The sequence below is a fragment of the Schistocerca cancellata genome, chromosome 6 (assembly GCF_023864275.1).
Source record: "Schistocerca cancellata isolate TAMUIC-IGC-003103 chromosome 6, iqSchCanc2.1, whole genome shotgun sequence".
NCBI classification, from domain to species: domain Eukaryota; kingdom Metazoa; phylum Arthropoda; class Insecta; order Orthoptera; family Acrididae; genus Schistocerca; species Schistocerca cancellata.
In genome coordinates, this window is record NC_064631.1 from 95,404,225 (window position 1) to 95,418,931 (window position 14,707).

The following is a 14,707-nucleotide window of genomic DNA, read 5'->3' on the forward strand; positions in this document are numbered from 1 at the left end:
ATGGGTTCGATGACGGTTTGGATGTACCGTGCACTATTCAGTGTCCCCTCGACGATCACCAGTGGTGTACGGCCAGTGTAGGAGATCGCTCCCCACACCATGATGCCGGGTGTTGGCCCTGTGTGCCTCGGTCGTATGCAGTCCTGATTGTGGCGCTCACCTGCACGGCGCCAAACACGCATACGACCATCATTGGCACCAAGGCAGAAGCGACTCTCATCGCTGAAGACGACACGTCTCCATTCGTCCCTCCATTCACGCCTGTCGCGACACCGTTGGAGGCGGGCTGCACGATGTTGGGGCGTGAGCGGAAGACGGCCTAACGGTGTGCGGGACCGTAGCCCAGCTTCATGGAGACGGTTGCGAATGGTCCTCGCCGATACCCCAGGAGCAACAGTGTCCCTAATTTGCTGGGAAGTGGCGGTGCGGTCCCCTACGGCACTGCGTAGGATCCTACGGTCTTGGCGTGCATCCGTGCGTCGCTGCGGTCCGGTCCCAGGTCGACGGGCACGTGCACCTTCCGCCGACCACTGGCGACAACATCGATGTACTGTGGAGACCTCACGCCCCACGTGTTGAGCAATTCGGCGGTACGTCCACCCGGCCTCCCGCATGCCTACTATACGCCCTCGCTCAAAGTCCGTCAACTGCACATACGGTTCACGTCCACGCTGTCGCGGCATGCTACCAGTGTTAAAGACTGCGATGGAGCTCCGTATGCCACGGCAAACTGGCTGACACTGACGGCGGCGGTGTACAAATGCTGCGCAACTAGCGCCATTCGACGGCCAACACCGCGGTTCCTGGTGTGTCCGCTGTGCCGTGCGTGTGATCATTGCTTGTACAGCCCTCTCGCAGTGTCCGGAGCAAGTATGGTGGGTCTGACACGCCGGTGTCAATGTGTTCTTTTTTCCATTTCCAGGATTGTATATCGATATTTCTTGGAAAAAGTATAAATGTATCGATATTTTCCTGACAGCACTAGCGGAGACTTGCTCCACGTACATGTAGTCACTGTCATGACACCACGAACTTTGTACGGAAATTCGAAAAAGAAAAATTGCCACAGTGCTCTCCGACTGTAGTATTTTTCGCAGGTGGCGCTGCTAACTGGGCTGCGGATTTTCAGTCGGGGACACTTTCGCACAGGTTAAGATGGCCGCGGCAATCGGATCGATATATCGATTTTGTGTGAAATGAATGGTATATATATATCGATGTTTTATGGAAAAAGTATCGATGTATCGATATTTTACTTTCAGTTCTAGCTGAGACTTGTTCCACGTATGCAACAGCTGCCCTACTGCTGCCCCGGACATGTAGTCACTGTTATGACACCACGAACTTTCCACGGAAACTCGAAAAAGAAAAATTGCCACATTGCTCTCCAACTGCAGTATTTTTCGCAGGTGGCGCTGCTAACTGGGCTGCGGATTTTCAGTCGGGGACACTCTCGCACGGGTTAAGATGGCCGCGGCAATCTGGCGGCAGTCTGGCGCGGAGCGGAACGGAGCCCTGCAAACGTGGCCGCCACAGCCGCTGCCGGCGGCATACAGTGGGCAATAATTGATCTGTCAGGCCGGTGGCGCGTCACGGCGCGCTTTGTGCACTGTACAGCCGTCACCGCGAGGGCGGAAAAAGCCTCCGCGGCTGGCAGCTGACCGGCCGACTGGCTGGCTGGCTGGCTGGACGGCCGGCCTTGTACTGGCAGCGTTTCAGGCTCATTTGCTCAACCTGCGGCAGGCCTGTGTACACTCGCCCTCTGTCAGGCCGTTCCTCCATTCCCCTTTCTGTCCCCGTTCTCACTCTCTCTCCCTTTCACCACTGTGCTCTCGATAGTGAACCCACCGCTACCACCTGCACCCAACCGCAGACACAATCACTGACTCACTAGCCATTCCGCTCACCCCGTTCCCCCCCGCCCCCCCCCTCTCTCTCTCAAACACACACACACACACACACACACACACACACACACACTTCTTTTACCAGCGGACAGCTCCCGACATTCCAAAAATATTCTATTAATTTCACTCACAACTTACGAAGTACTGAAGAATACATGTAGAGTTACTACATATAGATGTAGGTGTAATGGTTCTTTATTTACGTGACCATTACGGCACTCCAACCCCAGTTCTCGATACCAGTAATATCGTACTACTTTTCTGCCAAGTAACACACATATTTTTGTGACAATATTCACATTTGGTTTTATTAATGTATAGGTACTCCCACGTATCGATATATTACAGTGATATGGTTCTTGTGTGTATTAATTTCTGTGAGATTGTCATAATCTTTGACTTACTTGTAACCGTTTTGGCACGAATGCGCACAGAGAGCAGTCTTTGTTTCACTTTGCAGAAGTTAAGTTGTCATTTCGCTTTGTAAAAGAACAGTCAAGTCTTGTGTTTGGTTAAAGTGGAAATTAAATATATGAAGATTGATACAAAACTGTTTTCTTGATGATGTGACAATTAAGAAGAAGTATATGTGAATTTACAAGAAGTTTAATAAAAATGTGAATCGTGAACACAAAATAAAAAATTATTTCTACTATACCATTGTTCTGATCTGGGATCGTTTGATCATTAAGAATTTCCTGAAAAATGCATTTGTTAGGTCTTCAAATATTGCTAAAATAGAGATCTGGACCTTCTAGCAGTCAAAGTGGAATCATCCTAGAATCAACAAGATGAGCCATAACAACTTCGACGAAACCTAAGTCGGAATCCATTCAAGATAAGTGCCAAAATGAATGACTTTTTTTATAGTGACTTCATTATTTCCATTCTGACGATACCATCCACAGTCAATAACTTTGTTGTTGCCCGAGAAAGCGAACATATGCTGCCTGGGCAATGTTATTAATCTCATTTCTAACCTACTTTGCAAGTGGTGGTACTGTTAGATAGGGAAGGCTGCAAAGCTCGCTGATTTACAAATATTATAAATAAAAAAACGTGTGTGTACCCCCACATTTACTACTGAATGAGCAAACTCAATTACGCACCTCTTTTAGACAATCTTACAGCATGTATGTAGGAGGAGAACCTTGATCTTTTAATACATAAATTGTTAATTACACAATTTAACTATCTCTGTGCACACAGTACCACTCCAGTGTATGCTTATTTATAGTTAGTATAATGCTGACTTCGAAACGTCCCCTTAGAACAATTTATACACGACTGTGCTTAACCTGGCACACAATATTATTTAGCGCAACGCAATCTGACTTTCAAAAAATCCCTACAAAAGAATGGCCCTGACTAACATTAACCTATACCTTTCACAAATCACTTACCTCACAAAAATCTTCGTTACTGGAATTACTGCAATACAGCGAGCGCCACTACTGCCAGCTAAATAAAAGATTCAAACTACTGCAGGCACTAACTACTGATAGGGATAGTTAGCAAATGAAACATTTTAATAGAGAACAAACACTGTATTTACCTTAATATCATCAAAAGTCATAATATATGTAATTTCAAAACTCCGCCATTTCCTTCCACACATCCACCACTGCTGGCGGCTCACCTCTAACTGCGCAACGCTACGCGCTGTTCACATCCAGCTGCCTCTGCCCAACACTACAATGGCAGACAACAATGCAAACTAGCCATAGACTGCACACAGCACAGCCAGTGATTTTCATATACAGCGCTACGTAACGTTGCCAATAAGAAAACATAAACAGCCTACTTACATAAAGAAAACATAAACAGCCTACTTACATAGCCCCCATGCTCCCCACAAAAAATTTTACAAATTGTTTTGGCCAGTGGTCAATAATGATTTCATAAAATTTTTCATAAATACAATAAGAAAGAAATCAAATGCACACACTTATTGATACAATGTTGGTCAAAAGCTAAAATTTTCTCACAGTCCATAAAGACAGTCCTGATCATTTATCATAAGAGTAAACCTGCAGTTTGTTTTCTCAAAGTCTGAGCAGTAAAAGACAATGCACACGGAAGTAGTGGTTTTCCATGCAGTCTTGAAGAAGTAGTGTTGTCGTTCCAACGGAAAGACAGTGCTGACTCTTGACATGCTGACAGGTAATGGGCCACAACAGACCAAACCCACAGCAGAGTCATTCGACGTTTTAAAGAAGATTGGTAGGTAGGTCATCACAGAGCAGACCCACTGTATGAAACGTCCCCTTAGAACAATTTATACACGACTGTGCTTAACCTGACACAGAATATTATTTAGCGCAACGCAATCTGACTTTCAAAAAATCCATACAAAAGAATGGCCCTGACTAACATTAACCTATACCTTTCACAAATCACTTACCTCACAAAAATCTTCGTTACTGGAACTACTGCAATACAGCGAGCGCCACTACTGCCAGCTAAATAAAAGATTCAAACTACTGAAGGCACTAACTACTGATAGGGATAGTTAGCAAATGAAAGATTTTAATAGAGAACAAACACTGTATTTACCTTAATATCATCAAAAGTCATAATATATGTAATTTCAAAACTCCGCCATTTCCTTCCACACATCCACCACTGCTGGCGGCTCACCTCTAACTGCGCAACGCTACGCGCTGTTCACATCCAGCTGCCGCTGCCCAACACTACAATGGCAGACAACAATGCAAACTAGCCACAGACTGCACACAGCACAGCCAGTGATTTTCATATAGAGCGCTACGTAACGTTGCCAATAAGAAAACATAAACAGCCTACTTACATAAAGAAAACATAAACAGCCTACTTACAACTTAAATATCGTAAGATTGTACATGGTCCAGTCATATTAATGTGACCATTTGTCAGAATCCCGGATAACCAAATTTTGCAGCGTGGATGTGCAGAAAGAGAGTCAGCGAGGTTCTGGAAGGTACCGTTAGGGATGTGTAACCATGTAGACTGAAGAACTGTGGCCAGCTGCACTAGGGTTGCTCGGCTCAGGGACCACTGCGTGAGCAGCCCGATCGAGGTGGTCCCACAGTTTCTCGAATCGGTTGAAATCTAAGGAAAAACCCGGACACTCTGGTAACCAGGGGAACACGGTAAACTTAACCTGGTGCTCTTCCAAACACGCGCGTACGTCACAAGCTGTGTGACACGTTACATTGTCCTTCTGGTAGATACCATCGTGCCGAGGAAAAACAAACTGCATGTAGGGGTGGACATGGTCCCCAAGAATAGATGCAAACCTGTGTTGATCCAGTGTGCCTTCCACAATGATGACATCACCCACGGAATGCCACTAAAACATTCCCCAAACTATATCGCTCCCTTCTCCGCCCAAGACTCTTCCGACGATTCTTGCAGATCCTTACACACCAATGGCCATCTGTCCGGTGGAGCATAAAATACAGGGTTTCCTACTCAAACTTCCCTGATTTCAAGGACCCAGGAGAGAAAAACCACAGTGGATACGACTATGAAAAACGCATCACACTGTATGGCACCTCAAAAAATTTATACTTCCGCGTCAGAAGTGCCAAGTATCGTCACATGAAGTGAAAATAGTGACTCCACAGCAGCGCACGCGAGCAGTAGTGTGGTATGCAGAAGCAAAATCGCCGATTACTGTGCAAAGAAATTATCGTCGTGTGTGTGAATGTGATCCACCTGATGTGAAAACAATTAAGGAGTGTGTAATGGTTCTTTATATGCAAAACCATTACCACCCGCCAACCCAATTTTTCGATACCAAAGATTAATGAATATTTTTCTGCGTAATGTCTCATATTTTTCACTCTATTCAAATTTGGTTTCATTTTTATATGTATGTACGTCGATATTTTGAGATGTTGAAATCGATATAATATCTTGTGTGAATATCTTTGTACTTATTGTTATCTTTCATGCTGCTTTGTGACTTTTAGCGCGGAAGTGTACAGAGTAGTCAAGTTTTGGTGTTGAATATGAACAGTCTTGACTTTGTGTTGGAAATGAAAAGATGAGTCTGACTTGTGGACAATGAAAAATGTTGTGAGTTTTATTAAAAGCAGTAACGGCTGCGAAATTGTATGACGAAGTAATGTTTTGAACATGCGAAAGTATAAAAAGTTTAATAAATGTGAATTTTTGTGAAAAGTGAGCGTCAAGAATTATTTTCAAGTGACCATTGTTTAAAAAAGTATGAAGCACATTGCAATGAAAAACATAAATCATCAAATTAATCCTGAAAGATTGTCTTCGTAATTTCTTCAAGTCGGCGTAATTAACATCCGAGTGCGTTTCGCATGCTACATAGACAAAAATTTAATTACGAGCCAAAGCCAGAGCGAGATCGTCGTTGGATTGCAAATACACGATAAGTGATATTATTGTTAATTTTCTTCAGTGACTGTAATCAATCGATGTAGCAATACCTGCCACATTAAAGACCTTTCAGTTGTGCAGTAAAAAGATCATACTTTGAGTGCGCGATATGATAATTTTTGAACTAATTAACTGTTAGTGGAGGTAATGTTATAAGTGGTATAGGAAGTTTCTGGCAACAGGAAGTCTTGTGAGACATTCTGCTGGTGCACGTTACGGAGTTTCAGAAGAGACATGAGACAAACGTTTTTCAGAAGCCCACGTACCTCAATTTATCAAGCATCTAGGTAATTTTATGTACTTCGATCAAGACTGCATCGTATAGTTCACCAGCGTCTTCGTATGTGTGGTTACAAAGTGCAAATTCTGCATCATCTGTCGCCGAACGACAAACCAGGCCGACAACAATTTTCTGCGGACACACGTTTGATAGAGGAAACGGAAGGTAAAAAAAAAAAAAAAAAAAAAGCAAGGGAGGCGTTACGCATCAGGGTATGATATAATGTTTAAATTGCGAGTGGGGCATTCCTCAACCAACATATTAGTTCCTCCTACGCCCATCTCACGAAATTACCATGAACCTAAAATCAGAGCGATTCGAGCTCACACGGCGTCTTACCAACAATCTTTCTTCCCGTTAAGCTAGAATAGGAAAAATGGGAAGTGACAGCTGACACAGAAAATACCCTCCACCACACACAGTAGAGTGTCTTGCGGAGTGATGTAGATGTCAGGCTACGCTAAAGATATTACAACAATTTAGATATCGTATTCACTTCTTCGGCAACAAACTTCTACATTGTCAATTTCCAGCCGAACGTCGATCATGGAGAAGGAACTGAAATTGTAACGTGGTTCTTGTATGGCTGTAGCGGTAATGAAAAATAGTCTAGTAAGACAGGGACGCCCCTGGGCGAGATGAAAGAAGCAATGAGCCGGTCACGACTAGACGCCTGGCCTTAGCCCGGACGCTGACAATGATGAGCAATACATTCAGGAAAAGACCGCAACTGTGATACACTAGCGGCACTGATATGTTCTCGCCAGCTTTTGTCTCGTAGGTTTGATATAGACGCGGCAAGACTGGACCCTAACAAGTGTCAAAGTAAAGCAAATAGAGGCAGCAGGAGTGAAAGTTCCTGCGGTACGTAGTGGGGAACATACTTAACCTGTCGATACCGATCGTCTTCTTTTGCCCTCCCTTACCTCATTAGTCTAGTATACGTAAAGTATGTCCCATAATAAAAATCATAGTTACTCTCATGACATTAGGTTCGTTGGCTTCTCTAACTCAAAGCCATGTAAACGCTTTTCAAGCTAACATAGATGTCGGACTATTCTAAACGTCAGAATCACACCAGAGCTAAGATTTCGTATTTACATTGGTTAGTTTTGCCAATTCACACCCAAATCATCACGTTCAAATCTAAAATCAGACCTCGGAAAAGGTACTGAAATTCTTAATGTTCTATATTAATGGTTTTTCCGCACTATCACATGATTTAGCTACGTTGGGTGTGTGCAACATTCGTGTTTTATGTGCTACCTCATATAAAAGACGGAGTATGCACCTCACCATCTGAACAGTTTTACCCCCTGAAAAGAGACTACTACACCCCCCGTCGTAAGGTATATAGAGCCCATTATATAATCTCATATACATTCATACAATTTGTGTGCCTTGTCTGCTCTTAACTGTATGTCGTAAGGTCTCTGATTTTAGCGCATAGCACTTGCCTTATGTTATCGTTTTAACGCTTTGCTGTTCACATATGACACTTGAAATTGTGTTAGTTTAATTGAATTACGAGGGTGAACTGAAAAATAAAGCCATCGAAATCTTTAATCTGTTCTCAGCATCAATTATGATATTGTACGCATGCATATTATTCAGTTGACTTCCCCAGTCTCCCTGACGCAAGTTGCAACGCTCTGTCGCTGAAGACCTCCAAACTATAGCCCGTAATATAGTGATGTGTAGTGTAACAATGACAGCGCGAGACAAAGAGCATACTGTATCCCGAATTTTACGGGTTCGAGGACCTCATCCACACATGTAGCAGCCTCTTCTTCAGCAGACCACACACGAGCGCTGCGACATCTTCAACTGGGCGCCTTGGGTTCACTGCCATCGATCATCCTCGATACAGTCACGACTTGACCACATCCGATTTTCATCTACACTCCTGGAATTTGAAATAAGAACACCGTGAATTCATTGTCCCAGGAAGGGGAAACTTTATTGACACATTCCTGGGGTCAGATACATCACATGATCACACTGACAGAACCACAGGCACATAGACACAGGCAACAGAGCATGCACAATGTCGGCACTAGTACAGTGTATATCCACCTTTCGCAGCAATGCAGGCTGCTATTCTCCCATGGAGACGATCGTAGAGATGCTGGATGTAGTCCTGTGGAACGGCTTGCCATGCCATTTCCACCTGGCGCCTCAGTTGGACCAGCGTTCGTGCTGGACGTGCAGACCGTGTGAGACGACGCTTCATCCAGTCCCAAACATGCTCAATGGGGGACAGATCCGGAGATCTTGCTGGCCAGGGTAGTTGACTTACACTTTCTAGAGCACGTTGGGTGGCACGGGATACATGCGGGCGTGCATTGTCCTGTTGGAACAGCAAGTTCCCATGCCGGTCTAGGAATGGTAGAACGATGGGTTCGATGATGGTTTGGATGTACCGTGCACTATTCAGTGTCCCGTCGACGATCACCATTGGTGTACGGCCAGTGTAGGAGATCGCTCCCCACACCATGATACCGGGTGTTGGCCCTGTGTGCCTCGGTCGTATGCAGTCCTGATTGTGGCGCTCACCTGCACGGCGCCAAACACGCATACGACCATCATTGGCACCAAGGCAGAAGCGACTCTCATCGCTGAAGACGACACGTCTCCATTCGTCCCTCCATTCACGCCTGTCGCGACACCACTGGAGGCGGGCTGCACGATGTTGGGGCGTGAGCGGAAGACGGCCTAACGGTGTGCGGGACCGTAGCCCAGCTTCATGGAGACGGTTGCGAATGGTCCTCGCCGATACCCCAGGAGCAACAGTGTCCCTAATTTGCTGGGAAGTGGCGGTGCGGTCCCCTACGGCACTGCGTAGGATCCTACGGTCTTGGCGTGCATCCGTGCGTCGCTGCGGTCCGGTCCCAGGTCGACGGGCACGTGCACCTTCCGCCGACCACTGGCGACAACATCGATGTACTGTGGAGACCTCACGCCCCACGTGTTGAGCAATTCGGCGGTACGTCCACCCGGCCTCCCGCATGCCCACTATACGCCCTCGCTCAAAGTCCGTCAACTGCACATACGGTTCACGTCCACGCTGTCGCGGCATGCTACCAGTGTTAAAGACTGCGATGGAGCTCCGTATGCCACGGCAAACTGGCTGACACTGACGGCGGCGGTGCACAAATGCTGCGCAGCTAGCGGCATTCGACGGCCAACACCGCGGTTCCTGGTGTGTCCGCTGTGCCGTGCGTGTGATCATTGCTTGTACAGCCCTCTCGCAGTGTCCGGAGCAAGTATGGTGGGTCTGACACACCGGTGTCAATGTGTTCTTTTTTCCATTTCCAGGAGTGTATTTCCAAAACTTAAAGAACACCTCCGAGGACTTGACTCTGATTCAGACATTCAAATGTTTGTCGCCAGGGTGAGTATGTCGAAAAAAAGATAAAGATATGAATAAAGGTGGCTTATTAAAATGCTTTAAGAGTTTTCACATAAAAAATCGGACTCATTATTTTTCAGCAAGCCCTACACTGACCAGCAGGAACATTACGATCACTGCCCACCACGACGTTGGATGTCGCCTGGAACTGTTGAGGGCACGTTACGCGGTATGTAATCAGAGCAGACACGGACGGGGATCACCCTAGCGAAGATATGGACTGCAGATGGAGCAATCCGTTGAGATAAGCGACTTGCACAAAGCGCGGATTATTATTACGCAAAGCCTGTGAACGAGTGTGTCCCCAACGGCGAAGCTGGTCGAATGCTCACATGCAACTGTCGTGAGCAATTACGGAAAGAGGTAGAAAGGCAGTGGAACTACCACTAGGCGCTAAATGTTTGGACGTCCACGAGTCTTCACAGAACGTGGCGTTCGGAGACTTGTCTGCTCTGTAAAGCACGATAGATGGTTTTCTGCGGCATCTCTGCCGAAAGAGCACAACGCGGGTGCACGCACAGATGTTTCGGAACACACCGTTCATCGTACGTTGTTGAACATGGAGCTCCGCAGCAGACTACCCCTATGGCATCGTCCAAGTAAGATTACAGTGGGCACGAGACCACCGGAATTCGACCGTCGATCAATTGAAACGCATCGGCTCTTTGCGCAAATTGCATTTTCGCTACACTAGGTCGACGGTAGTGTCCACAAATGCTGCGACCGTGATGAACGGTGGCTCGAAACGTGCAGCGCGCCACGGATGGAGGATGGTGAGTCCAGTACCTTGCATGGGACGTAAGGTAGTAATCGAAGACATGCTGACATCTGCGAACCATTCATGCTTGACGTCTTCTTCGACAGCGATGTCATTTTTCAGCAGTATAATTGTCCCTTGTCTCGGAGCCAGAACCGTGCTACAGTTGTCTGAGGAGCAGTTTAGTGAACTCATCTCAGCGACCAAATTCGCCTGACGTAACGCTATGGAACCCAACTAGGTCACTATCGGGCGGCACCATCGCGTACGTAAATCAGCTGCCCGTTATTTACGCGAATTACATGACCCGTGCGTAGATATCCAATACCACATACCTCCACAAACCTATGAACAAACTGTCGGCTCCCTTATACGCAGAATCAGTGATGTGTTTCGTTCCAAGGACGGACAAAGAATCTATTAAGCATGTGGTTCAAATGGCTCTGAGCACTATGGGACTTAACATCTATGGTCATCAGTCCCCTAGAACTTAGAACTACTTAAACCTAACTAACCTAAGGACATCACACAACACCCAGCCATCACGAGGCAGAGAAAATCCCTGACCCCGCCGGGAATCGAACCCGGGAACCCGGGCGTGGGAAGCGAGAACGCTACCGCACGACCTCGAGATGCGGGCAAGCATGTGGTTATAATGTTTTGGCTCCTGATGTTTAAAATAGCTACACATAGTACAGTACTAAATTTTGTACAGTTTTTACAAAGATTTGTTTATTGTATTCAGGGGACAGAAATTGATTGCAAATAAAATAAAACCTCGTAAATATAGCTGAAAGTCTCATTCCACCTGTATAAAGGTATAGCGCGAGTGAGTGTTGTACTGTGGCACACATTTTAGACTTTCGCCTCTAGCCAGCCCAGTAATAGAAGTTCCACATCTTTTGATATTCCATTTTTAAATGATAGCAATCATTTTATATGTGCTGCATTTTTTCACCAAAAACATAAAATTTACTCCTGAAAATTAAGATTTTTCCAAATGTGAAAACATTTTGCAAGGTCAGCATGGTCATGTACCTGGGAAAAAATGTTGCACTGACATTAGAAAGCTTCGCATTGGAGAAAATATTGTCAGAACTATGCTTGATTAATCGCCTATCTGTAACGTTATCACCCTACTACACATCAATCATCAGTAAGAGAAATACAATTAAGGAAAAATATTATCAGAAACCAGTTACAAGTTAAACAGGTTCTGAAATGTAAGGCGTCGGGAATCAATACAAATCGCCATTTTCGAGACAGTAAAGTTGTTAAGAAATTAAAGTAATTCAGTTCACTTGAAATTAACGCATGGTAGAAGACTGTTCTGTTTCAACATACAAGGTGGTTCACGATCGACGAAATGTGACTCAAGCTTCCATATGTTACATCAACAGCTCCGTAAATTATAGCATTTTACTCACCATAAAATTCTGCTCCTGAAGAACTAACAATATATTTCGAATAGCTTTAATGTATTACACAGCACTGAAAGTGTCGAACGCGAAATATTTACAAGTACTACACAAAACATAACGTCTTGTCTAACAACAACGAAAACTGCAAAAAAAGGCGGAAACTACTTCTGACGTTCTCTAGTGTAAACTAATTGGTGTGATTCTAGAATCGGTCACTGCACTGAAATATCGAACAACAAAGCACGTGTTCGTAGTTACGCCAAGTTCTCCTAATGGCTGTCGTTCCCCGATCTACTGCAAGGCGGAGGTGCGGAGGAGAAGAAACTATCACGCGGTAGCTAGCTGGCCGCAACGAGAGGGAAAGAAATTTTAGGAAGACTGGGAGGTTCCTGAAAAAGATCGAAGGACTATTAAGGAACGCTGGAGCACGACTGTGCCTGGCCTAGACCCTGATGCTGCAAATGATGAAAATTAGGTTGTGTGACAAAGGGAATGCGGAGGTTCTCCGCAGAATCGACGAAGAAAGGGCCCATGGAAAACACAGACAAGAGCAAGGGACAGGTTTATGGGACATAAAGGAACGAATTCGATGGTACCAGAGGGAACTACAGGGTAATCCTGTGGGGAATGACAGTGGTTGAATGATTAATTACACTACTGGCCATTAAAACTGCTACACCACGAAGATGACGTGCTGCAGACGCGAAATTTAACCGACAGGAAGAACATGCTGTGATATGCAAATGATTAGCTTTACAGAGCATTCACACAAGGTTGGCGACGGTGGCGGCACCTACAACGTGCTGACATGAGGAAAGTTTCCAACCGATATCTCATACACAAACAGCAGTTGACCGGGTTTGCCTCGTGAAACGTTGTTGTGATGGCTGGTGTAAGGAGGAGAAATGCGTACCATCACGTTTCCGACTTTGATGAAGGTCGGATTGTAGCCTATCGTGATTGCGGTTTATCGTATCGCGACACTGCTGCTCGCGTTGGTCTAGATCCAATGACTGTTAGCAGAATATGGCATCGGTGGGTTCAGGAGGGTAATACGGAACGCCGTGCTGGATCCCAACGGCCTCGTATCACTAGCAGTCAAGATGACAGGCATCTTATCCGCATGGCTGTAACGGACCGTGCAGCCCCACGTCTCGATCCCTGAGTCAACAGATGGGGACGTTTGCAAGACAACAACCATATGCACGAACAGTTCGACGACGTTTGGAGCAGCATGGACTATCAGCTCGGAGACCATGGTTGCGGTTACCCTTGACGCTGCATCACAGGCAGGAGCGCCTGCGATGGTGTACTCAACGAAGAGCCTGGGTGCACGAATGGCAAAACGTCATTTTTCGGATGAATCCAGGTTCTTTTTACAGCATCATGATGGTCACATCCGCGTTTGGCGACATCGCGGTGAACGCACATTGGAAGCGTGTATTCGTCATCGCCATACTGGCGTATCACCCGGCGTGATGGTATGGGGTGCCATTGGTTACACGTCTCGGTCACCTCTTGTTCGCATTGACGACACTTTGAACAGTAGACGTTATAGTTCAGATGTGTTGCGACCCGTGGCTCTACCCTTTTTCAATCCCTGCGAAACCCTACATTTCAGCAGGATAATGCACAACCGCATGTTGCAGGTCCCGTACGGGCCTTTTTGGATACAGAAAATGTTCGAGTGCTTCCCTGGCCAGCACATTCTCCACATCTCTCACCAATTGAAAACGTCTAGTCAATGGTGGCGGAGCAACTGGCTCGACACAATACGCCAGTTACTACTCTTTATGAACTGTGGTATCGTGTTGAAGCTGCATGGGCAGTTGTACCTGTACACGCCATCCAAGCTCTGTTGGACTCAATGCCCAGGCGTATCAAGGCAGTTATTACGGCTGGAGGCAGTTGTTCTGGGTGCTGATTTCTCAGGTTCTATGCACCCAAACTGCGTGAAAGTGTAATGACATCTCAGTTGTAGTATAATATATTTTTCCAATGAATATCGGTTTATCATCTGCATTTCTTCTTGATGTAGCAATTTGAATGGCCAGTAGTGTATTTACAAGTACTGCACAAAACAACGAAAACTACAAAGAAAGGCGGCAACTGCTTGTGGCGTTCTCTAGTGTACATTACTTCGTCTGATTCTAGAATCACTCGCTGGACTGAAGTATCGAACAAAAAAATCACGTGTTGCTAGTTATACCAAACTCTCCTGGCGTTCCCCGATATACTGCAAGGCGGGTGTACGGAGGAAATGAAACTATCATGTGGTAGCCAGCTGGCCGAAACGAAAGGGGAAGAAATTTTAGGAAGACTGGAAGGCTCTTGAAAAAGATCGAAGGACCATTAAGGAACGTTGTAGCACGACTGCCTAGCCTAGCCGCTGATGCTGCTAATGATGAGCCGGCAGGTGTGGCCGAGCCGTTCTTGGCGCTTCAGTCTGGAACGACGCAACCGCTTCGGTCGAAGGTTCGAATCCTGCCTCAGGCATGGATGTGTGTGTTGTCCTTAGGTTAGTTAGGTTTAAGT